Source organism: Macrotis lagotis, chromosome X (genome assembly GCF_037893015.1).
Source record: "Macrotis lagotis isolate mMagLag1 chromosome X, bilby.v1.9.chrom.fasta, whole genome shotgun sequence".
NCBI classification, from domain to species: Eukaryota; Metazoa; Chordata; class Mammalia; order Peramelemorphia; family Peramelidae; genus Macrotis; species Macrotis lagotis.
Window position 1 is genome coordinate 28818598 of NC_133666.1, and position 27077 is coordinate 28845674.

A 27077-nucleotide genomic window follows, 5' to 3' on the forward strand; every position below is an offset into this window, starting at 1 on the left:
CCCAAAAAACCAACCCCCAGGAATATTATAGCCAAGTTCTAGAACTCCAAAGTCAAAGAGAAAATATCACAAGCAGCCACAATTCAAATACCATGGAGCTGCAATCAGGATCTCACAGGACTTAGCAGCAACTACATTAAAAGCTTGTAGGGCTTGGAATATAATATACCGGAAGGCAAAAGAGCTCAGAATGCAACCGAGAATCAACTACCCAGCAAAAATAAATGTCCTCTTCCAGGGAAAAAGATGGACTTCCAATGAACCAGGGGAATTTCAAATGTTCCTTTTGAAATGGCCAGAGTTGAACAGAAGGTTTGATCTTCAAATACAGGACTCAGGTGAAGCATAGAGATTGGAGGAGAAGGGGAAAATATGAGGGACTTGATGATGAACTTCATATATTCTTGTATAGAAAAATGACAGATAATACTCATATGAACCTTCTCAATTAACAGAGCAGGTTGAAGGAGCTTTTATAGATAAAGCACAGGAGAAAGCTGAATTTGAAGATAAAATAAGGTGTAAAAATGGAGTCAATAGAAAAAAGGGAAATGTAATTGTAGAAAGAAAAAGGAGAGGGGGGAATAGGTCAAGATATTTCATATAATAAGATTTTTCTTTATTACAATGAGCTGTTGCAATGATATGGAAGGGGGGAAGGCAAGGGGGAATGAGGGAATCTTTGCTTTCATCAGAGGTGGGTAGGAGAGGAAACAACATATATACTCAATGGGGTATAGACATCTGGAGTAAGAAGGGGGGGCCAGGGAGAAGGGGTGGGGATGTGAATGATGGAGGAGAGGATGAACCATGGGGGGACAGTGGTCAGATATAACACATTTTCTTTATTACTTCTTGCAAGGAGCTGGGATTGGATAGCCTGTCCAGGACCATAGGGCCAGGTGGATGCTGGGCCTAAGGGGTGGTATGGGGGCTCAGGGCCTCTTGGCTCCAGGGCCAGGGATCTGTCTGCTGCACCACTCAGCTACCCTACAGTAGAGTCAGTGAAAGGAGAGAGAAAACATAGTACATGGTAGTGGAGAAATACGAAAGGAGGGAGTTGCGATCAGCAATGGCAATGGTGGAAAAATATGGAAGTAACTTTTGTCATGGATTTATCATAAAGAATGTGATCCACCCACGACAGAGTTGGTGGTGTTGGAACACAGAATGAAGTACATTTTTTGTCATTATTATTTTTTTGGGGGGAAATGCTGGGCAAATGGGGCTGGGTGGCCTGCCTGGGCCCGCATAGCAGGGTGATTGTTGGGTGTCTGAGGCTGGATTTGAACCCGGGTGCTCCTGGCTCAAGGGCCAGTGCTCTGTCCACCACCCAGCTTCCCCTACTATTATTAATATTTTATTTTATTTTAGGTCTTTTTTTCTTTTTATGGTTTTTGCAGGGCAGTGTGGTTGAGGTGGCTTGCATGTCACACAGCTAGGTGATTGCTGGGTGTACGGGGCCGGATATGGGTTCGGGTGCTCCTGACTCAAGGACTGGTGCTCCGTCCACTGTGCCTCCTGGCCATACCTACAATTATTACTATAATTATTTAATTTTAATTTTAATTTTTTTCTCTCCCCTTTACTTTATCACTCAAGTGAGTCTATAGATTTTGGGGTTTGGGGGTATTTTGTTTACTCTTAAATAAGAATATTTTATTAATGTATAAAAAAACCATTGTTTGTACAAAAAGAGAATGAATGAATTTTAAAAACAAATAAATAAATAAAAGACCTTGGGACTGGAGCCAGGGAAGTGAAGTTCAAGTCTGAGTTCACTAACTGGATGAATATAGCCAAGTGACTTGCCTCCTTTGGCCTTCTTTTTCCCCATCTATGTAGCATGATAGGATTGAAGTAGAAAAACTTTAAAGGCCATTTTCAATTTGAAATGCCAAGCCTCCCCACCCCCCCGGAATTTTCCCTGTCAGAAGAAGGGCCTATGTTGTATATAAGGTCCCTTCCAAGTGGAACTCATGTGATCACATGACTGAGATTCAAGTGCCAGATGAGGCACTAAGTGGCTATGTAATTCTGGATGACTGTATTCCTTTCTCTAGGTCTTGGGCTCCTTTGCCATCTATAAAATATGGAAGTTGGACAAGATTACCTCTAATATTCTTTTCCACCTCTCAATCCCCTGAAGCTACTTCTGAACTACTAAGGGTCAGTGGAAATCTTATACCTTTCTAAGAAAGGCCCCCTACTGGCACAGACTGAGATTCAGGGCTTTTATAGATGATGATGAGGATGAGGATGAGGATGATGATGATGATGATGTTTGCTCTTCAATATTGAAGAAGACCATGACATCAGGGAGGTGATGTCATGACAAGCACATGAATTGGATTTGAGTGAGGGGAGCTGTGATAAGTCACAAGCCTCACCTTCTTCAGAGCCATCTGGGTCCAGTGGTCAGATATGAGTCAAGATGACTGGAGATGGCCCTGGATGCGAGGCAGGCAACTTGCCCAAGGTCACGTAGCTAGTAAGTGTCAAGTGAAGTGTCCGAGGCTGCATTTGAACTCCCGTCCTTCTGACTCCAAGGTCAGTGCTCTATCCACTCTGTCACTTAGCTGCCCATGAGTTTTAATTAGGATTTAAGAGAGAAGAGTTGCTCTTGGTTATATACAATTTAATACATGACATTGAGAATAGGGGTAGGGATCAAGACTGACCCTGATGAATTACCTAGCTGTGTGGCCTTGGGCAAGCCACTTAACCCCATTTGCTTTGCAAAAAAAAGACTGGCCCTGAGATTTTCCTAATAGAGAGAGCTCTCAGATGAGAAAACTCTCAGTATATTCGGCAGCATCTCCTCAGCATCTTTTGGCTTTTGAGAGCTGCCTAAGGCCCTGAGAGATGAAAGGACAGCCAGGATGTGTTGGACAGAGAACTCAAATTCAGATCCCCTGGCTGCTGTCCCAGCTGCTTCTCTTTTTAAATATGATCCAGATAATAAAGGTTGAAATATATTAATGCATAATAAAGGGTAAAGTATATTAATGCAATAAAGTATAAATAAATAAAATACAGAAACAATACAAGAACTGGCAAGTAATAAAAAAAAATGAAGCCAGTGAACAGATTCTAGTCATGGAAACCTTGGACCTACAGCTTTATGGAATCATAAGAAGTCAAATTTCTTTTTTTATATTTAATATTTATTTATTCTCATTTTGCACAAATAATGATTTTATACATTAATAAAATATCCTTGTTTAAGAGTAAACAAAATACCCCTCCCCTCCAAAATATAGACTTGCTTAAGTGATAAAGTAAAGGGGAGAGAAAAAAATTAAAATTAAAAAAATAGCAATAATTGTAGTTATGGCCAGGTGGCGCAATGGATGGAGCACTAGCCCTGGAGCAGGGAGCACCCGTATACCCAACAATCACCCAGATGTGTGACATGAAAGCCACCCCAACCTCACTGCCCTGCAAAAACCAAAAAACGGAAAAGAAAAGACTGAAAATAAAATACAATAGTAATAATAGTAGGGGCAGCTGGGTGGCGGACAGAGCACTGGCCCTTGAGCAAGGAGCACTCAGGTCCGAATCCGGCCTCAGACACCCAACAATCACCCTGCTATGCGGCCCCAGGCACCCCCCCCCAAAATAATAATAATAAAAAGTGTGCTTCAGTCTCTGTTCCAATACCACCAACTCTGTCGCAGGTGGATCACATTCTTTATGATAAGTCCATCACAAAAGTTACTTCCATAGTTTTCCACCATTGCCATTGCTGATCATAACACCCTCCTTTCGTATTACTCCATTACCATGTACTATATTTTCTTTCTCCTTTCACTCTGACTCGGCTATAGGGTAGCTGAGTGGTGCAGCAGACTGATCCCTGGCCCTGGGGCCAAGTGGCCTCGAGCCCCAATACCACCCCTTAGGCCCAGCATCCACCTGGCCCTATGGTCCCGGACAGGCCATCCAATCCCAGTGCCTTGCAAGAAGTAAAAAAGAAAATGCATTATATCTGACCACCATCTCCCCATGGTCCATTCTCTCCTCCATCATTCACATCCCCACCCCTTCGCCCTGTCCCCTCTTCTTACTCCATATGTCTATACCCCATTGAGTATATATATACTGTTTCCTCTCCTAGCCACCTCTGATGAGAGCGAAGATCCCCTCATTCCTCCTTGCCTTCCCCCTTCCATATTATTGCAATAGTTCATTGGAATAAAGAAAAATCTTATTATATGAAATATCTTGGCCTATTCCCCCTCTCCTTTTTCTTTCTCCCATTACATTTCCCTTTTTTCTATTGACTCCATTTTTATACCATATTTTATCTTCAAATTCAGCTTTCTCCTGTGCTTCATCTATAAAAGCTCCTTCTACCTGCTCTGTTAATTGAGAAGGTTCATATGAGTATTATCAGTGTCACTTTTCTATACAGGAATACATGGCAGTTCATCATCATTAAGTCCTTCATATTTTCCCATTCTCCTCCAATCTCTATGCTTTGCCTGAGTCCTGTATTTGAAGATCAAACCTTCTGTTCAGCTCTGGCCATTGCAACAGGAACATTTCAAATTTCCCTGGTTCATTGAAAGTCCATCTTTTTCCCTGGAAGAGGACATTCAGTTTTGCTGAGTAATTGATTCTCGGTTGCATTCTAAGCTCTTTTGCCTTCCGGTAAATTATATTCCAAGCCTTACGAGCTTTTAATGTAGTTGCTGCTAAGTCCTGTGAGATTCTGATTGCAGCTCCATGGTATTTGAATTGTGTCCTTCTGGCTGCTTGTAATATTTTCTCTTTGACTTGGGAGTTCTGGAACTTGGCTATAATATTCCTAGGGCTTTGTTTTTGGGGATCTCTTTCTCAGGGGGATCGGTGGATTCTCTTCATTTCTATTTTGCCCTCTGCTTCTAGGATATCAGGGCAATTTTCCTATAATAATTCTTTGAAAGTGAAGTCAAGGCTCTTTTCCTGATCATGACTTTCAGGTATTGCAATAATTTTTCAATTATCTTTCCTAAATGTGTTTCCAATATCAGTTGTTTTTTTCAATGAGATGTTTCACATTTTCTTCTAATTTTTCATTTTTTCGGTTTTGAAGTACTGAGTCCTGATTTCTCGTAAATTCATCAATCTCCCTGAGTTCTATTCTTTGTTTGAAGGATTTATTTTCCTCAGAGAGTTTTATCATCTCTTTTTCCATCTGGCCAATTTTGCTTTTTAAAGCTTTCTTCTCCTCAATAACTTTTTAAATTGTTTTATCCATTTGACCTAAGCTGGTTTTTAGCATGCTATTTTCTTCAGCATTTTTTTGGATTTCCTTGACTAGGCTGCTGACTTCATTTTCATGTTTTGCCTGCATCTCTCTCATTTCTTTTCCCAGTTTTTCTTCTATCTCCCTCATTTGATTTTCAAATCTTTTTTGAACTCTGTCATAGCCTGAGCCCAATTTCTGTTTTTCTTGGAGTCTTTAGATGCAGGAGCTTGTGCTTCCTCATCTTCAGACTGAGTATTTTGATCCTTCTTGGGCTCATATGCAAAATATTTCTCAATGGTTTTCCTCTTTTTTCTATGCTTGCTCAATTTTCCAGCCTAAGCCTGTTTTGGGGGTATTTCCTGAGCTTTTTACAAAGACCTCAGTGTGTGAGGCTCTGTCCTCCCTCCTGGTCTTTAATGACCATATGTCTCCCCCCCCTGCCACGGGGCTCAGGTGGGGGGGGGGGCTGCTGTTCTATGAGGAGGGGGCCTAGACTGTGATCAGGATCTGAATGGGGTCAGAGCCCCAGAGTTCTGTTCCAGGGGGCAGAGCTTGGCAGTGTCTCTCTTCACTCCCTTCTTTAGGTTCAATGGGCTCATGCCCTGGGGGCTCCTGCTTACCAGCTCTGCCTGCTTCTCTGTTTCCTGGATCTGGGCTGCAGTGGCCATGCTGCTCCCTGTGTGCCCTAAGGGCTGGGCTTCACATGCTCTCTCTGGCAGAGGTCCCCCTGCTGTTCCCCCAATTTGTGCCTAGTTCTCCCTGGGGAATAGGTCGGGAAACTTTCCCACTGCTGGGAGGCCCAGCTCCCAGCACCCTGGAGCTGCCTCCGGGAGGCTGAAGTTCATTCACTCTGTAAGGCCACCCCTCTGCTGGGCCGCCCCTCCAGCCCCAGGGAGCAGAGCCTTTCTGTTCTTTTCCAGGTTACCTTGATTAGGAGAACTTCCTCACTAGGTCCCTCTGTGGGTTCTGTCTCTCGAAAATTTGGTTAGATTCCTTAGTTTCGAAGATTTATGAAAGAGCACCTAAGACACTGTCCGTTCTTGTCACCATCTTGGCTCCGCTCTCATAAGTCAAATTTCAATAGCAGTTTAAGGTATGTAAGAGGCTCACAAATAGCCCTGATATAGAGGCTTGCAAAGGACTTTCCTCTCAGCTATCTTTTGCCACAAACAGCACAAGAATTAGTGGCAGCATTTTACAGATGAGGAAATTGAGGCTCAAAGAAATCAAGGAACTTATTTGAGCATATAAATCAAGTGACAGAATTAGGACAAAAATTCAGGCCTTTTGAACTTCAGAACTTGAGGTCAGGGATTGATTCATTTTTATTTTTCCTACCTACTATAGTCACCAGCATATAGGATCATAGAATTAGAGATGGAAGGAATCTCAGAAGCATTATAGTCCAATCCCTTCATTTTGTAGAAGAGGAAAGTGGAAGGACTTGCCTAAAGTCACATAGAAAATATGTAACTGTAGCCAGAATTTTAACTCAGGGCTTCTGACTCCATATCCAGGTACTTTTCATTATCTTCACAGTTCTTGGCTATGCATAGAAATGCTAGCTGTTATTATGATTATTGGAATTAGAATAATGATTATTATCATTATTGGAACTTTCATGAATGCTTATTGAATGGAATTGGTGCTGGATTTCAGAGGGTTTTAGGGATCATATATAGTGATCAAAGCTATAACTTGAGTGAAGTGAGCAGGGCTTTGCCTCAGGGGACCCAAATTTAGATATCATTGGCAGCACATATATTCCTTTAGCCTTCCTGCTGCCAGAAAAATTCCACTACATAGGAATTTCCCAGATAGCTTACTTTTTAAAATAATGGTATTTTGTTATTTCCAATTCCATATAGATAATTTTCAGCATTAATTTTTGTAAATTTTCCCTCTCTTTTCTTGTCTCTTCTCTAAGGATATGATTTCTCTCTCATCACACCCAATTTGGATCAAGGTACAACATGGAAACAATGTAAAGACTGTCAGATTGCTTTCTGTGGGACGGTGGGGGTAGGGAAGTAAGATTGCGGGGAAAATTGTAAAACTGAAATAATATCTTTAATAAAAATTAATAAGAATTCAAAAAAAATTTTCCCTCTCTTTCCTTTCCCTCCTCACTCCCCAAGACAGCAAGTAATCTGATATAGGTTACACATGCACAATCATTTCATACATATTTCCACATTAGTCATGTTGTGAAAGAAGAATCAGAACAAAAAGTAAAACCACAAGAAAGAAAAAATAAAAAGCAAATTTTAAAAAGTGAAAATGGTATGCTCTGGTTTGCATTCAGACTTTACAATTCATCCTCTGGATATGGATGGTATTTTCCATCACAAATCTTTTAGAATTATCTTATTTTCCCAAGGTCTCTAACCCAGGTGAAGTCCTGGCCCTCCTGATCGCCATCATTCTCCCTGCACACTGCCAGCTTCCTAGTGTCCAGAGCCCCTCCCACAAATTTTCCCAACAGAATTCAAGGAAAAATATTGATTTGAGGTTGAATTGTGTAAAGATTAACTCAGGTGCCAAATAACTAATTATTACTCTGGAAATGCTAAAACATTCATTTCACAGAGGAGGAAAAGATACTTTCAAGGTGGAAGTAACTTCCCTAAAAACTCACAGCAAATAAATGGAAAGAGTTCAGACAGCATCTCCGGTCTTTGATTCTTTCCAGTGAACTCAATCTATCAGTGTCTACTAATGGTTGGTTCTCCCAAGGCTCTGTCCTGGGCTCTCTTCTTTTTTCTTTCTATACCATCTTACTTGATCTCCTAAGCTCCAAGCTCAACAATAATCTCTTTATAGAGGATTCCTAAATTTGTATAGCCAGCCCTAACCTTACTCCTGAGCTGCATATCATCTGTTGGATATTTTGAATTAGATGTCCTATAGGTAGTATCTTCCCCCTCCCCCCCCGCCACCTTGGGGAAAAAACCCTCTTCTGAACTTGAAATGATAGGAGTTGACATTAGATTAGATATTAGGATCACAGAATAGGAAGCTTTAGAGATGAAAAGATAAGTTCAGGGAGAAGGAAAAATCAGAGATGATTTAAGTGACAACTGATTTAGATGACCAAAAGAATAATGGTATTATTAATAGAAAAAGAAAAGTTAGAAAGTATTCCAATTTAGGGAGAGAAGATAATGTAATTTCAGACAAGATGAGTTTGAGGTGAATTGTAAATATAAAACTGGAAAGCTTGAGAGAGGTTGTGAGGTGGGTATAAAGATTTGGGAATTATTAGAGGATCATAGATTGACACCTGGAAATGACCTCAAAATCATTAAGTCTAATCCCTTCATTTTATCCATGAGAAACTGAGGCATAGAGTGTGAAATAATTTGTCCAGGGTTTCTCTCAGGCAGAATTCAAAGCCACATCTTCCTGACTTCCAAGGCTAGCAATCTCTCTAATCCACAGAGTTGCTTCAGTTTTGGCAAGGCAGCAATTGAAGTCACTGAGGAAAGAGTAGAAAGAGATGAATTCCCTGGATAAAAACTTGGGGTACACCAAAGTTTGGAAGGAGAATAAAGAGATAAAGGAGTATGACTTGGCCAAATTCATGCATTAAGTAAATTGGCAAATCTGACACCTAGGTTTTCCAAGGGCTCCAAGTTTGTTCCCCTGTACCAGAATTCCGAACCAGCAGTCTCCTTAGGGAACATTTGTTGAACCACACAATTTACTGAGAAAGAAATTGATGCCTTAGATGAAAGAGGAGAGCTATGATAGCATAGTGGTAAATAAACTACAGGAAGAGACCATATCAGTCTAGGCTGATCATATGATCATAACAGGGAGAAAGAGGATGTGATTGAAAGAATAATGTCAAGGAAAAGACAGATGAATATCAATGGAGGCTCTAACACTGGCTAGGGTCAGCACTTCCTCAGTGACTCTAAAGAAGGTAAGAAAGGGTGAGGACACAGAAATGATGAGAGTGGAGGGAGTTTATAATGGCATCAGTCTTCTTAGGAAAGTTGCCAATAGCTAAAGTGGCACAGTGGATAGAGCACCAGCCCTGGAGTCAAGAGGACCTGAATTCAAATCTGAACTCAGACATTTAATAATTACCTAGCTGTGTGACCTTGGCCAAGTCACTTAACCCTACTGCCTTGCAAAAAAACCCAAACCCAAATAATAGTACTTACCTCAGAGGGTTGTTTGGAAGCTCAAAAGAAATCATATTGGGAAAGCACTTAGTACAATGTCTGACATACAGTAGGCAGTACAGAAATGCTAGCTATTATTAGGTGAGTTCATTTGCTAGAAGGGAAAGACTAGAGGATTGAGAAGAGAAACTTTGAAAGAGTCCCTGGGAAGAGACCAATGAAAAGGAGAACAGGCAGAAGTAAGGGTTTCATTGACGTTGGACAGTGTATATTTGAGGTGGATAAAGTGAGCAGTTTCAGAATTTCTTCTGAGCAGCGAGGAAGCAGATGGTTAGAATTCCCTAGTACTGCCGAACAGCAATAGAGGAAGGGCAGAGAATCCAGAAGGCAAGAGATTCAAACGTAGAGGAGAATGAAATTCGAAAAGGATTAATAAGGACAAGAGCAGATAACTAAAAAAGGGAAAGACTCAGAACAGAGATGAATGGAGGGATTGAAAGTCCTGACAAGGTTAAAGGAAATGGCAGAAGAGGAAGGATAGGAGATTTAATTTTTTCCATATCAAGGCTTGTGTGACAGAGTTTGTATCCTGGGATACACACACACACACACACACACACACACACACACAGGCTCTTCTTCTGTTGGGGCGACTGGATTTGTGAGAACTTTGCCAGGGGAGTTCAAGCTTGGCACGGTCAGCAATGGTCTTTTGTCCAAGGACTAGTTTTGTTAGATAGGTAGGTAGGCTAATGATGTGTTTCTGGCCAAGACTATTCATAAAGCCTGACTCCTAGAGAGCAGAAGAGTTTCAATCTAATTCAACCTAGATGAAATCAGATCATTGCTAGTACAAAGCAGGAAGAAGTAAAGGTGTGAGCATTCCTAGCAGTGTCTAAAAGTAGGAACCACTTAAAATCAAAGTGGAGAAGCTAAGATACCTGTGAAGAGAAGGGAACTCATATTAGGAGGTCATAGAAAGCTATCTCTAAGGAACTTCAAAGGTTCATCTGGTCCAGTGGTGTTGAACTCAAATAGAAATGGGGCCAATAAACCATCTATAAGGATGCCTGTAACCATCTTTTATAAGGATTCCTGTGGGCTCTATATTGACTTCGAAAACTATATATTAACAATTGTATATGTTCTCTTGTATTTGCATTTCTTGTTTTAAATATTTCCCAATTATATTTTAATTTGATGGAGTGAGAGCATGGTAGGCCCCTGGGGGCATGCTTGCCACTTCCCATCTAGTCCATTCCTCTCATTTTTTAGTCAATGGAACTGGAGCCCAGAGAGAGGAAGTAACTAAGCCAAGGTTACACAGCTAACAAGTCCCAAAGCTACAACCTATACTCGAGTCTCCAGATCCAAAGTTCTTCGGTACTATCTTCCTCACACTGGAGAAGTGAGGAGCACTGATCCTTCTTCTAAAATCTGTGAGATCTTGGAGTTGAACCCATTAATTCCCATCTTCTTCATATTGAACCTCTCCCAGCCATAGGCAGTTAACCCTTACTGAACCCACTCTGGGTGTTACCGACCCCCCCACCCCCAAATGCACCTGTGCATAGTTAACATGTCAATTCTAGAAGAAAAAGGGGGGCTTTTACTCAAGTCCCAATGCCAACTCCCTTGCTCCAACTTTCATTTGGTGGCATGAGGATAATTGATACATCTTGAAATAGCAACTATATTTAAGTGCAACCCTGGCATTTCAGCCATTAACATCGTGTGTTGGCATGTTTTTTGCACGAGGCAGGAAAACGTACAGTGTAACGATGGGGAAAGAAGTGTGCGGGCATTCAGGCTCAGCACAGCCATCTGGAAGCTTCCAGCCTGCCCTTCACCCTCTGAGGCCCACAAAGACAAGTCACTGAAATGGTAGTCATATAGCTCCACACCAAGTCACTCATATAGACTCACATGCTTAGGTCAGAAAAACTGACAGCATGCCTCATGGAGAGCAGCAGGCCAGGCCAAAGGGTAGAAATGTGGATGGAGCAGTTGCAGTTGGCCATCTCTCCCCACCAGACCTGGGGCATGGCTGTGACCCATGGGCCATAGTAGTCCCTGAAGAATTAAAATGAACATAACTCTAAGGGACAGGCAGTGTGTCATTGTGGATAGAGGACGAAGTTTGGCATCACAGAGACCTTGGCTATGTCCTCTTGGGTGACTGCAGACAAGTTCCATGGGGTGGACAGATATGAATGAATTGCATTCCACATTGTCAGAGGTAGTACTCATGCTTATGAGATTCTAGTGTATTTGAGTACAACCTTGGACACAACATATCACCTTCCTGAGCCTCAGTGTCTCATCTCTAAAATAGGTATAATACTCAGCCTACCTGCCTAATGGGGTTGGGTGAGGAAGATATTTTGTAATTCAGTAAGCATTACACCTGAATATTTCCTGGTATCATAATTTGAGGGGTGGGTGGGTGGTAAGGTGAAGCAAGAAGTCAGTCTTTAGGTTTGTTGGAAAGATAGTTCATTTGTTTCTTAGGAAGGCATATTCAGTAACATCCCACTTAACCCTTGGATTCAAGTGAAGAGACACAGCCATGACATGGAATATTAGATAGAGATTTGGCCTTGGACCCAGAAAGATCTGGTTTCAAGTACCTTCTCTGACACATACTTGCTGAATATATGTTGCTGAGCAAGTCAACCATTTAAGTGACTTATAAGCACCTTTTGATGCTCTAGACAATTCTTTAAGACTATAGATTGTCAATATGCATCCGTAGAGGGATTTTTCCATACTGGGGATTCACTCATTCAAAAAAATGAAATAAAATCCCAAACAATCATTATTTTTTTTTTGCAATAGAGAGCACTGTCATGAACTTAGTTCTGTTTGCTTTAAGTCTCAATCATTAAAAGTCACAGGGTGTCCAAGTTGGAAGGAACTTTCGAGGTCATCTAGTCTCAAAAATTCAGAGAGAGAAAAGGAGAATTATAGATTGAGAGTTGGAGGGAACCTTGGTGACCATCTAGCCCAACCCTCTAATCCTCCAGATGAACAAAGTGATCTCTGCTCACTGAACCCTCTTGTCCCAAGTTTCTCTCCATTCTCTACCCAGCTGTCAAACTGATCTTTCTAAAATGCAGGTCTGACCATATAACTTCCCTACTTAGTAAACTCCAGTGGTTGCCCTATTACCTCCAGGATCAAATAAAAAATCCTATCTGTCTTTTAAAGCCCTTTATATCTAGCCCCTTCCTATTTTTCCAATCTTCTTACACCTCACTTATCTCTATGTATTCTGCAATCCTGTGATCATTTCCAACCTGGCTGCTTTCCTGAACTTTATGATTACCAGATACCTGTCATTCTGCAAGATGAAATCAATTCTAAAATTCATGTGTTCTCATTTTATTTCCTGTCCTACTTACAGGTTTTTGGGTACCATTCCTGCCTTTTTAACTGAGGTGGCACAGTGGATAGAGCAATGGACTTGGAATTGGGAAGATTCCTCTTCCTGAGTTCAAGTCTGGCCTCAGACACTTCCTAGCTGCGTGACTCCGGGCAAGTCACTTTACGCTGATTGCCTCAGCTCTTCATCTGGAAAAAATGAGGCAGAAAAATAAATGGCAAAGGACTCCACTATCTTTGCCAAGAAAACTCCAAATGGGATCACAAAGACTGGGACACAATTGCAAAGACTGAAAAGCAAGTTACCTAACTTAAAGAATATCACAAAACTACTACCTTTTCCTTCTCTCCTTAGTATTTCCTGCTTGTCTTCCAATCTCCTCTAGTTAATCCTTACTTTCACCTTCACCTCATTGTCTCTCAATCCCCTCCTCCAGTAAGAAACCAGGTAACTTAACCTTTTCATTCTGTTTTTCATTCTCTCCAAATTGTATATGAACTGGGTATAAGGATCAAAGTTATGGGTTCTTTGAGGTACCACCTCACACCTCTCAGATTGGCCAATATGACCAGAAAGGATAATGATCATTGTTGGAAGGGCTGTGGGAAATCTGGGACACTATTACACTGTTGGTGGAGCTGTGAACTCATCCAACCCTTCTGGAGAGCTATTTGGAACTATGCCCAAAGGGCAACAAAAAATGTGCATACCCTTTGACCCAGCAATACCACTACTGGGTCTATATCCTGAAGAGATGATGAAAAAGGGTAAAAACATCACTTGTACAAAAGTATTCATAGCAGCCCTGTTTGTGGTGGCAAAGAATTGGAAATCAAGTAAATGTCCTTCAATTGGGGAATGGCTTGGCAAACTGTGGTATATGTATGTCATGGGATACTATTGTTCTATTAGAAACCATGAGGGATGGGAATTCAGGGAAGCCTGGAGGGATTTGCATGGACTGATGCTGAGTGAGATGAGCAGAACCAGAAAAACACTGTACACCCTAACAGCAACATGGGAGTGATGATCAACCTTGAAGGACTTGCTCATTCCATCAGTGCAAAAATGAGGGACAATTTGGGGCTGTCTGCAAAGGAGAGTGCCATCTGTATCCAGATAAGGAGCTGTGGAGTTTGAACAAAGTTCAAGGACTATTCCCTTTAATTCAGAATAAAAGCTGGTGTCTTATTGTCTGATCTTGTTACCTCTTAGACTTCTTGTCTCTTCTTTGAGGATATGATTTCTCTCTCATCACACCCAATTTGGATCAAGGTACAACATGGACACAAAGTAAAGACTGACAGAGTGCTTTCCATGGGAGTCGGGGGGAGGGAAGCTAGATTGGGGGGAAAATTGTAAAACTCAAATAATATCTTTAATAAAAATAAATTTAAAAAATTTATGGGTTCTTGACTATCTAGACTCTTAAAGCTGGTTTGTTTTACAATTGCACCCATAACAAAATACATTTTTTTGTTTGGATGATACTTTCATCATTTCAGGTGTAACAGCCCCTCTGCTCTATAAGATTGCAACCTCTGTGAGGGCAGAGACTGTCTTATGCCTTCCTTTGTATCCCCAGTACTTAACTTAGTGCTTGCCACACAGTAGGTGCTTTATAAATGTTTATTAACTTTGCCTCTGATTCAGTAACCTGGCATTGCTGTTTCTTGCTCAAGACACTTCACTTCCCACTCTGGACATTTTCACTGGCTGTCTCCCATGTCTGGAGTTCTCTCCCTCATCTCTACCTGATTGAAACAGTCTGAAGTGTTGTGCTAAGCACTGTGTGGAGTTTAACACGCACAGTCCCAATTTCAGCTCTGCCATTTCCTGGTGTGACCTTGAACTCATTGTTTCAATCAGTCCACTGAATAGCATTTATTAAGCACCTCAGTGCCCCTGGGGTGAAAACAGTCATACTGTCAAGTAGATCTCAGTCTAATGGGGGAGAATGTACAGACAAGTTATATACAAGGTAAATTGTGGGAAGCCACAAAGATTAAGCAGGTCTGGGAAAGGCCTCCTGTAGAAGCCAGGAGGTAAAGATAGGAGGGACTTGATGATGATGAACTGCATGTATTCCTGTATAGAAGAATGACACTGATAATACTCATATGAACCTTCTCAGTTAATAGAGCAGGTAGAAGGAACTTTTATAGATGAAACACAGGGGAAGGCTGAATTTGAAGATAAAATATGGTGTAAAAATGGAGTCAATAGAAAAAATGGAAATGTGATGGGAGAAAGAAAAAGGGGAGGGGGAATAGGCCAAGATATTTCATATAATATGATTTTTCTTTATTCCAATGAGCTATTGCAATGATATGGAAGGGGGGAAGGCAAGGGGGAATGAGGGAATCTTTGCTCTCATCAGAGGTGGTTAGGAGAGGAAACAACATATATACTCAATGGGGTATAGGCATCTGGAGTAAGAAGGAGGGGGGGACAGGGGGAAGGGAGGAGTGATGTGAGTGATGGAGGAGAGGATGGACCACTGGGGGGGGGAGAGTGGTCAGATATAACACATTTTCTTTTTTACTTTGTGCAAGAGGCTGGGATTGGATGGCCTGTCCAGGACCATAGGGGCAGGTGGAAGCTGGGCCTAAGGGGTGGTATGGGGACTCAGGGCCTCTTGGCCCCAAGGCCAGGGATCTGTCTGCTGGGCCACTCAGCTACCCTACAGCAGAGTCAGTGAAAGGAGAGAGAAAATATAGTACATAGTAGTGGAGGGAGTTGCAATCAGCAATGGCAGCAGTAGAAAACTATGGAAGTAACTTTTATGATGGACTTATCATAAAAAATGTGATCTACCTGTGACAGAGTTTGTGGTATTGGAACACAGACCGAAGCACATTTTTCATTATTATTATTTTGGGGGGGGGTGCAGGGAAAATGGGGCTGGGTGGCCTGCCTGGGGCCGCATAGCAGGGTGATCGTTGGGTGTCTGAGGCCAGATTTGGACCTGGGTGCTCCTGGCTCAAGGGCCAGTGCTCTGTCCACCACCCAGCCTCCCCTACTATTATTACTATACTATTTTATTTTATTTTAGGTCTTTTTTTCTTTTTATGGTTTTTGCAGGGCAGTAGGGTTGGGGTGGCTTGCATGTCACACAGCTGGGTGATTGTTGGGTTTATGGGGCCGGATATGGGCTTCTGGCTCCAGGGCTGGTGCTCCGTCCACTGCACCACCTGGCCATACCTACAATTATTACTATTATTTTTTTAATTTTAATTTTTTTTCTCTCCCCTTTACTTCATCGCTCAAGTGAGTCTATATTTTTGGTGGGAAGGGGGTATTTTGTTTACTCTTAAAGAAGAATATTTTATTAATGTATAAAAAACATTGTTTGTACAAAATGAGAATAAATAAATATTAAATTTAGAAATCAGGAGGGATGGGAATTCAGGGAAGCCTGGAATGATTTGCATGAACTGATGCTGAGCGAGATAAGTAGAACCAGAAGAACACTGTATACCCTAACAGCAACATGGGGTTGATGATCAACCTTAATGGACTTGCTCATTCCATCAGTGAAACAATCAGGCACAATTTTAGGATATCTGCAATGGAGAATACCATCTGTATTCAGAGAAAGAACTGTGGAGTCTGAACAAAGACCAAAGACTGTCACTTTTAATTTTTTGAACAAACCTTAAAAAAAACCTTTGCTATCTCTTATACTTTAATTTTTTTTCCTTAAGCATAGGATTTTTCTTATCATTCAATGTAGATCAATGTATACCATGGAAACAATGTAAAGACTAACAGACTGCTTCTGTGGGGAGTGGGGGGAGGGAAACGAGATTGGGGTAAATTGTAAAATTCAAAATAAATAAATAAATTTTTAAAAGAAGAGTTCACTGGAACTCCCAGATCATTTTCTCAAGGAGCATTTTCCTCCTCTTGACCATGGGAAGGTAAGATTTTTTTTTAACCTAAGTGAAGGACTTTACACTTATCCCTTTGTAATTTATTGGGTGATGGTTCTGGGAACACCGGCATGCTAGCAAGGGACCTGAAATGGCACCCAAACCAAGGGGATACCTTTGCTGGTAAGGTCTCTGATTATAGGGAATCTCATTTTGTCACCAATTTCAGCACAGTAACTGGAATATGGTAGATACTTAATGTTTGTTGACTAATTGATGGCAGAATCTCGGTTTTATGGATGGTTCGTATAGGGGAGAGAGAGTATAAGGCACAGACCACTAGACTGGGAGTCAGGGAGCCTGTGTTCTCCTCTAGAGTCTACTACTGGATTAGCTCTTCAAGCTGGGTAAATCCCTTTCCCACTCCTGCGAAATGAGAACATTGGGTTAGCTGATATCTGAAGTTCAGACATTCTCTGATCTGAGGTTCCTTCCTGTTCTTACATTCTACATTCTCTCTTGGGGCATGGGGCCTTTCCTAGTGCCCTTCATATCGCACTGCATGGGGTAGACCTTGTCTTCAAGTTTCACATTCCATACCTCAGATGAGCCGGGCCTTTCTTCCCCTTGAAGGTCAAGCTTTCAAGAGGATGGAAATACGGATCAAAGTAAAAATAAACTTAACTGTGAAACAAATTGTAGGCCAAGGAGGGATATAACCAACATCTCCTGGCCCAAGTCTTCTCCTGGGAGCAGCAGGAAGTTGAAATGTTTCTGGCTTTTTGGTGAGTAGGACTCTCTTTTCCTTTGGTTTTCGTGACCAAAAGCATTTAATAAAAATGTTCCCTGTTCTCTTCAAAAGCAAAACAAAACAAACCCAAAGGATAGCAACCTATGTGAGCAATGTTCTAGGATAAGGCCCAAATGGACCTACCCCGAAACCCAGCAGGGGGAAGGGAAGGAGCCAGATTCCACAGTACAGGCAACACCTAAAGGACCCATGTTGATAAAGAGGAATGACAGAGTGCCAACCTGGCCTTGATTAACCACTTGAATGCTTTGTGAGCACATGAGATCATTAAAATACATCAGTGCAAAGGGATTCCAAGTGCCAAACCCACCAGCAGACTCCCTGGGGTTAAAAGACATTCTGGGCATTTCACAAAGTCCAGTCTTTCACTAGATCTATCCCATTAGAGCGCCACTGAAGTATTCAAGACTTATGATTATTTTGAAAGTAAGTAGCTTATATTTATGTTAAATGCATGGACAACAAAACCAGAATGATTCCTGCCTCTCCACCTGAACTTCTGTGATTAAAGGTAGTAAAATATAATCTCTGTTCCCCTTGATAAAAACCATGGAAATAAGGCAAGATTCTTTTGGTGTCAATGATGAACAAGAAGTAGTTCTCCTCTTGTCTTGAGGGTAAGCTACAAAGTATTCTGTTTGGTTTTTAAATCCCTTCACACCCCAGCTCTAGCCAAGCTTCCCAGGCCTAGACAAACTGGTCTGCTTGCTGCTCCCTGCAGACAATAGCATATCTTCCATCTCTGTGCCTTTGCCTAGGTTGTCCCTGTTCCTGGAATGTATTCCTCCCTCCAACTTGTCTCAAAGAATCCCAAGCTTCCTTCAGACTTAGTTCAAGTGTTTTTTCCTATAGAAAATCTATTTTGATCTACCTAGCTCTCATTGCCTCCCTCTCACAATTTGCTTTGAATATATTTTGGATTTGATCTTCCATGTATATGTTGTTTGCCCCACCACACTTGAATGAAAGCACTTTGAAGTTGGGGACTATTTTCAGTTTTGTCTCTATATCCCCCAGTACCTTTCACAATGCTTAAGCACAGAGTAGGTCACTTAATAAATACTCTTGAATTAAACAGAACTGAAGGTTATGTGAATACATCCTTATATATTAAGATGAATAAAAGAAACAAGTCTGTGACTGGATTTCTTAAAGTCTGCTCAGATTAAGAGGTTCAGATTTTTAAAAGACTTAAAGCCCACCCCATTTTGAGAAAATCTCTCCACTCAACTCCAAGTTGAGTTTTTGCAGGACTTTGGACTTTTTGACAATTTCCAGAAGCCTTGACTTAGAGCTGAAATGGACCTTAGAGGACATCCAGTTCAGTTGTGGTACATCAAAGACTTTTTCCATGTTTAAAGGAAAGTGATGAGGGAGAGAGGGAGGAGCAGAACCAAGATGGCAGAGTAAAGGCAAGAACTTGCCTGAGGTCTCCCCAAACACCTCCAAATACATTTAAATAATGACTCTAAACACATTCTAGAGTGGCAGAACCCACAAAAAAGAGTGAAACAATATTTCAGCACAAGACAACTTGGAAGATCATCTGGGAAAGTTCTGTTGTACCAATGTAAGAGAGGATTGCAGTGTTATCATGGCCCACCAAAAAGACAGCAGTATGACTGGGTCAGTGGTAGCAGAGGCAAGACCTCAAAGCCCAGAGACTGTCAAGGACAAATCAGAAGATCAACAGGAAAAGTTTGTCACACTATAGTGAGAGTGGAACACAGTCCAGCACAGACCTCAGCAGTGTAGACCTAGGGGCAGTGGACCAGGAGCAGGCCTCAGGAGCCACTGAATCAGTAGCAGAAGAGGAGAAGTAGCACAACAGAGCTTGCTATGGTAGGAGACAGGGGACCCCCCCCCCCTCACAGTTCTAGGGCAGAAAGGAGTGCTTGTGGTCACCCACAGACCAGAGCACAGGCCAGGAGAGTAGTAAAAACTTTTCCTTAGATCATACTACCTTGAAAAAACTGAAAACTTGCAGATTCCTAGAAGTATTTGAAAATAGCTGCCAAAAACCTCCAGAAGTTTGGGACAGCGTGCCCTCAACCCTGGAAGTAGAGCCCTTCCTTAACAAAGAAATAAAATCAATCACAGGCTGAGGAAATGAGCAAACAACAGAAGAAAAAAAATCTGACCATAGATAGTTACTATGGTGATAAGGAAAATCAAAATACACACCCAGAAGATGATAACAAAGTCAAAGCTCCTACATTCAAAGTCTCCAAGAAAAATATAAATTGGTCTCAGGCCATGGAAGAGCTCAAAAAAGATTTTGAAAATCAAGTAAATGAGGTAGAGCAAAAATTGAGAAGAAAAATAAGAAAGATGTGGGAAAATCATGAAAAGCAAGTCAGAAGCTGGTGAAGGAGACATAAAAAATACTGAAGAAAATAACATCGTAAAAACTAGACTGGCCCAAATGGAAAAAAGGGGAACAAAAAGCTCATTAGGAGAAAAATACTTTAAAAAAGCAGAACTGGACAAATGAAAAAGGATGTACAAAAGCTCACTGAAGAAATAATTTCTTAAAATATAGAATGGAGCAAAGGAAATATGATTACTTTGTGATAAATCAAGAAAGTGTAAACCAAAAGCAAAAGAATGAAAAACTACAAAACAAGTGAAATATTTTACTAGAAAATCAACTGACCTGGAAAACAGATGCATGTGAGATAATTTTTTTTTGCAAGGCAATGGGGTTAAGTGGCTTGCCCAAGGCCACACAGCTAGGTAATTATTAAGTGTCTGAGACCGGATTTGAACCCAGGTACTCCTGACTCCAAGGTTAGTGCTTTATCCACTACCCTACCTAGTTGCCCCCCTGTTCTTTGTTTTGGGGTTTTTTAATTTTTTTAATTTTTTATTTTTGATAATTTAAAAATTAGAAGAGGATGTTCAGTTTTTCTGGGTAGTTGATTCTCAGTTGCATTCCAAGCTCTTCTGCCTTCTGGAATATCATATCCCAAGTCTTACAATCCCTTAATGTGGATGCTAAATCCTGTGTAATCCTTACTGCAGTACCACAATATTTGAATTGTTTTGTTCTGTTTGCTTGTAATGTTTTCTCTTTCACTTAGGAGTTCTGGAATTTGGTTATAAAATGTCTGGGAGTTATTTTTTGGATCTCTTTCAGGAGGAGATCTGTTAATTCTCTCATTTTCTATTTTGCCCTCTGCTTCTAGAATATCAGGGCAATTGTCCTGTAGAAATTCTTTAAAAATAAAGCCAAGGGTCTTTTCCTGATCATGACTTTCAGGTAGCCCAACAATTTTTAAATTATCTCTTCTGGATCTGTTCTCTAGGGTAGTTGTTTTTACAATGAGATATTTAATGTTTTCTTCTAGTTTTTCATTCTTTTGATATTGTTTTATTGTTTCTTAATTCCTTGAAAAGTCATCAGCTCCCCTTAGCTCCAGAGAGCTTTCTTATCTCCTTTTCCATCTGTCCAATTCTGCTTTTTTTAAAGGTATTCTTCTCCTCATTAACCTTGTGGACTGCTTTTTCCATTTGACCTGAACTGGTTTTTAACACGTTGTTTTCTTCAGCATTTTTTGGATCTCCTTGACCAAGCTGCTGTCTTGGTTTTCATGTTTTCTGTATTGCTCTCACTTCTCTTCCCATTTTTCCTCTACCCCCCCTTAATTATCAAAATCTTTTTTGAGCTCTGCCAAAGCTCAGTTTTTTTCTTGGAGACTTTGGATACAGAAACTTGGACTTTGTCACCTTCTGAGTGTGTATTTTGATCCTCCAAGTGACCAAAGTAATAGTCTATGGTCAGGTTCCTTTTTTTCTGTTTACTCATTTCCCCAGTTTGTTCCCTGGTTTGGGGGTGCTTCCCAATCTTTTGAGTTGTTATTGGGACACCCCTGCAAGGACCACATTTCCTTTAAAGTCTTATTGGAGACTGACTGCTCTCCTGGCCTGTGCTTTGGTCTGTGGATGACCACAAGCACACCCCTCTACCCTGCAACTGTGAGGAAGATCCCTGCTCCATTATGGTAATATGTGAGCCCAGACTATGACCTGTGTCTGAATATGGGCAAAGCACCAGAGTCCTGTTCCAGGGACAGAGGAGAGACCTCGACAGTCTGCCCTTACCTCCTTACCTTCCATGGACTAAGCGCTCTGGAAGCAGCTGCTGGTGGCACCCTGCCAGGCAGCTCTGTGACAGGCAGCTCCACAGGCCTGCTTCTATTTCCTGGGATCTGGGCTGCAGAGGGCCATGCTGGCCTGGGTTCCATGCTTATTATGACAGAGGTTTCCCTTATGATCTTTCAAGTTGTGCTTGGTGTTCCCTGGGTTGGCAGGTCAAGAAACTGGTTCTGCTGCCACAAGCTGGCATTCCCAGGGACCTAGATGCCCTGCAGGCTGTTCCCGGAAATCTGGAGCTTCTTTGCTCCTGCCTGGTGATCCTGGCTGTGCTGCTGCCCCCTCCAACCCCATGGAACAGAACCTTTCCATGACCTTCCAGGTTATCTTGCGCTGGAGAACTGCCTCAATGGATCTTTCTGTGGGTTCTGTCTTTTGAAAATTTAGTTAAAGTCATAATTTTATGGTTTTTGGACTATTTTGGAAGAGAGCTTCTGGGAAATACAGTCCTCATTCTGCCGTCTTGGCTCTGCCTTCACATCAGGTGCTTTGTTGACAATTTTTCCATGCTATTAAAAACTGTACTTTCTATCCTTCCTTATTTCTACCATATTTTTTTTTACTTAATAAATATCAGATTTCTTTTATTGTTGCATATTTTAATGCCTGCTCATGTGATGTATGTGAAATACATTAGTATAATAAAAGAATACTGGACCATTATTCAAAATGGTGCATTAAAATATTTCAGTTCATCATTCTTGGTTTTGTTGATTTGATAATCAGATAGAACCAATGGCTTGTTTTCATGAGGGAGACTTCTGAATACTCACGAATTACCAATTCCTCTTCATTAACAAGAATCTTAATAAAGTAATTTGTTCCAGCAACCACTTGACTTTTAAATTCCATTGTCTTAAAAACTGTAAACTTCCTATTTTCTTTCTCTTCAAAGTTGTGACTTTACCTCATCCATGATCTACAGGTCTTCTGTAGCCAGGCGGGCCTCTGAAACACCTCCACACATCATCCTGGCAGGTTCAGCAATTGAGACTGGGAGAGTTGGAGGGATGTATGTGTTGAAAACGGCCCTCCCCCCCATATTTTTAAGATACCGGTGAGTTATTCTGTAGACATGTGAAAGTATATTTTTAATCTTCCTTTTCAGTTTCTCTAGAAATATTAAGAAATAATATTTCTCTGGTTTAAGCTCTTTCTAGGTACTCCCCCCATCCTGTCCTACTAAGTTGGATTGGGTGAAAAACAAAAAATCTTTCTTAAGGAATGGACTGATGGTAGAACCTAACTTTAAACAAAGAATCTTTGGTTTAATTGAGATCATTTTCTTTCATTTTCCATGAAGTGAATGGGTTATTGACCTATCTCTCTCCCAGTCTTGGAAAGCGATGATGCTACAATTTACCCTTCTCCATTCAAAAAATATGATACTGATATTGATCTCGTGAATGAGACTCTTTTTCAATCCTTGAAGGAAAATGGTCCAGAAAGGAACTGAGGAGTGAGATTTCTAGAATATTAACTCTAAACTGTAATATAATATATTATGATCTTTAATTGTTCAAAGTTACTACAAATATTATATTAAATCAGATTGGACATTTCTCTCTCAAGGCACTTGGATTCAGAATAGTTAAATTAAATAAATCTTGTTTTGGCAAACTTGGGCCTAAAACACAGAATAGAGTATTGAATTTTTTTCCTTAGATGTACTGAATCAAATCAGTATTGCTTTTCTGGTATTTGAGGGTAGTTGAAAGATGACTGGAGCTCCTCCTCCTCTTTCCTCTTTGGGCTGCCTTTCTCTTCCAATGCTGCTGCTGTCTCTGTCAGAGAACTTCCCCAAAGACCTTCATCATGGAGAATTACCACAAGCTGATCCACCAAAGCTGTGGGCATTGAAAGATATCAAATCTATCTAGGTCAATATTGCAGCCTGTTCGGGCCACTCCACATCATGCTGCAGTAGAGGAGAAATCATGGGAATCCTCTTCTTCCACGTCATGAAGTACAAACCACAGGACCCCAGAGACTCCAGCAATGACCATTTTATACTCTCAAAGGGTCATGCAACTCCCATTCTCTCTGCAGGCTGGGGTAAGATGGGCTTCCTACCAGAGACTTGGCTGTTGAATTCAAGGAAGATCAGCTCCTTTCTAGATAGCCACCCAGTTCCTAAACAAGCCTTTATAGTTATGACTGCTGGATTCCTGGATCAAGGGCTTGGAACAGCTCATGGAATGACCTACACAAGTAAATACTCTGACAAAGAAAGCTACGTGGTCTACTGTAGGCTGAAGGTTCCTTATGGACTTTGTGGGATACTACAAGTTAGATGACAACCTGGTTGTCATCTTCAACATTAATTGGCTAGGCCAGAGCATCCCTGCCACACTGGAGTACCAAGTGGAAGTGTACCAGAAAAGATGGGATTCCTTTGAGTGGAATGCAGTCATGGTAGATGAACACATTGTGGAGGAAATTTGCAGGTTCTTCAACCAGAGCCACCAGCTGTCATTGCAAAGATGTATAAAAGCAGAGGATTCTCAAGCATGGGAGATAAAGAATCTTGCCATGGGAAGCCCCTTCCCACAAACATGGTAGAATAACAGGTCACCATGAAAATATATAGCCAAATCCAAAGCAAGAAGATTGTAGTATCCCTTTCCAAAGAGGATGCCCTCACACTTAACATCAACATTCAGATGCCATCTCCCCAAAATTACTTCAATACAAGGTGATCATATATAAAGCTTAAACTGGGACATGCTACTGACCATGTGTTTACTTGAGATGATGATGTTTGTCCTTCATTCTTGAAGAAGACCACGACATCAGGGAGGTGATGCTATCACAAGCATATGAATTGAATTTGAGTGAAGTGGGCTGTGCTAAGTCACTGGTCTCACTTTCTCCTCCATAATCATCTGGGTCCAGTGGCCAGCAATGAACCAGGACAACTGGAGAAGACCCAATCAAGGTTCAGTGACTTGCCTAAGGTCACGCAGCTGTAAGTGTCTGAATTAGAACTCCCATCCTCCTGACTCCAAGACCATGCTCTATCTACTGCACCATCTAGTTGCCTCCACTTGAGATGCAGACATCAAGAACTCCACATTTTCAGAACTCTTCAAGAAGGAGCATTCAAATTACTTCATTGCCTGTTTGATTATAGAACAGATCATGGTGAGCTTCACCACGGGGTGTGCCACATGTGACAGAACTATGCTTTTCTACAGAACTGCCTTCTTTACCATAATCTTTGACCAGATCTGTATGGCAGTAATTTCTGAGAAAAACATCAACCTGTATGGTTTGTACTGTGCGGTATCCATCAATGAAGATGTTCCTTTTCAGATCCCTCAAAGATCTTTCCATATTCTATAGCATTCACAATGGAATGGTCTGTTATACAAATGAGAAAGCAGTGGATTAGCTGCCAACATGAAAGGCATCTGTTTCATAAATACCAGTCACCTAGATAATGCAATCATTTACAATAACACTAAAGACAGTTGTCCAGGTTAAGGTGGTCTTAAGGATGACCAGGGTGGTCCTTCATTAAGCCTTGCAAATAAAGAAAATACTACATTCAAGTGCTTAATTGATTCCTTTACATCAAGTCCCTAGATAAGAAATCCATCCTTGATAGTTATCATGCAACCAATGGCCAGATTGTGATTGTAGAAGATCATTACTATGATAGTGGCATAGGAGAGACCATAGTTGCTGTCAGAGTGTATGAACCTGACATCACTATGACTCATTTGGTGGTTGGTAGCATCCTGAAAAGTGGGAAGCCAACAGAGCTGCTGAAGATGTTTGGAATCAATAGGGATGCCATTGTGCATGCCATCCTGTCTCAAACCTAAGATACCAGTTAGCAATGCCAGATCAAAATAATAGGTAGGGAAGAAAGAGAAAAGCATTCTTGTAACTTTAAATATATAAAGTATCTTTTGTTATTACTGAGGATCAATTAAAACAATAAAAATAATTATTAAAAATGTTTTGAGGGGTAAAAAGGATCACTTGATTGGAATCTAGAGTCAAATCCATGCTCTCTAGTTTATTTTTACCTGTGTGACTGAACAAGACAGTTTCTCCTAGAGCTCATTTTGCCGCTCTGGAAAATAAGAAGGTTGGACAAGATGCCCTCCAAAGGTCTTCCCCTCCAAAAACAATCTAAAATCCTGTGAATTCATAGAACCAACTAGACAATAGATTCATAAAGATTTTTTTACAATAAACCACTTGATAATTTTCAGAAGAAATCAAAGCTATCAATAATCATATGACAAATGCTCTAAATTACTAATAATTAAAGAAATGCAAATTAAAACAATTCTGGGGTACTATCTTATACCCATTACATTGGTTAACATGACAGAAAAGGAAAACAAATGATGGAGGGGAGGAAAAATAGAAACACTAAATGCATTGTTGATGGAGCTGTGAATGGGTCCAACCATTCTGAAAAATAATTTGGAAATAAGGTCAAATGATTATAAAACTGGACATACCCTTTGATTCAGCAATATCACTACTAGATTTATATCCCAAGGAGACCAATGAAAAAGGAAATGGACCCATATATACAAAAATATTTATAGCAGTTCATTTTGTGGTTGCAAAGAAGTGGAAACTGAAGGAATGCCTGAACAGGTTGTGATATGTAAATGTGATAGAATACTACTATGTTATGAAAAAAGATGAAGAGGATGGTTTTAGAAAAACCCGGAAAAACTTACATAAACTGATGAAAAGCAGAGTGAGCAGAACCAGAACAATATACACAGTAACACCAATACTGTAATGATATTTGAATGTGAAAGCCTTAACAACTCTAATCAATATTATTATCCTCATTAATTTCAAAGGACTCATAATGTTGTCCACCTCCAGATATGTTATTGCTAGATCCAGAGTATAGAATGAAGTATATTTTTTCTCTTTCTTTTTTTTTGGACAACAGGTGCCAATATAGAAATATGTTTTACATGACTTCATATGTGTAATGGGTATCATATTTGTTGCCTTCTCATACATGAGAAAGGAAGAGTGGGGAGTGAGAAAATTTGGAACTGAAAATAATGATTAAAAATAAAATATTTTAAAGTATCTGACAATTAATAAAAATGATAACAATAACAAAAAAAACCAATAAGCTTCCTGGCAGGGGTCCCACTGGTACAGCTGTAACTGCTTGAGTAACAATTGGTGACTAGCAAATAAGAGAACCCAAAAGGAGAGGGGTGATCTCATGTGACTACCTTATATCAGAAGAAGCTTTGGTTCTTGTGGGTACACAGGCTATTCTAACAGCCATGACACAAATCATCTCGAAGTAAACCACCACCTGGACAGTCTCAGGAGCTGGCATGCCGCCCTGAGAGATAAGGTGAGCTGGAGTCCTTGGGAGCCAGAGTCCTTGGAAGCTGGACATTTGACCCCACTGACCAAGGGCACTAGACACAGCTGTGCCTTATCATCTCCTCCCTAACGTACCCCCCTATCCTGTAAT

General features: G+C 40.8%; 1 protein-coding gene and 3 pseudogenes across 1 annotated transcript in view; 2 read left to right on the top strand and 2 right to left on the bottom strand.

The window, feature by feature from the left end:
* GPC3 (glypican 3) overlaps positions 1-27077 on the bottom strand; it is an 821180-nt gene that overhangs the window by 134497 nt on the left and 659606 nt on the right. The window lies entirely within an intron of this gene.
* LOC141503155 (cystatin-B-like) lies at positions 22260-22565 on the bottom strand (annotated as a pseudogene).
* Positions 23411-24294, top strand: LOC141503158 (transketolase pseudogene; annotated as a pseudogene).
* On the top strand, positions 24500-25425 carry LOC141503161 (transketolase pseudogene; annotated as a pseudogene).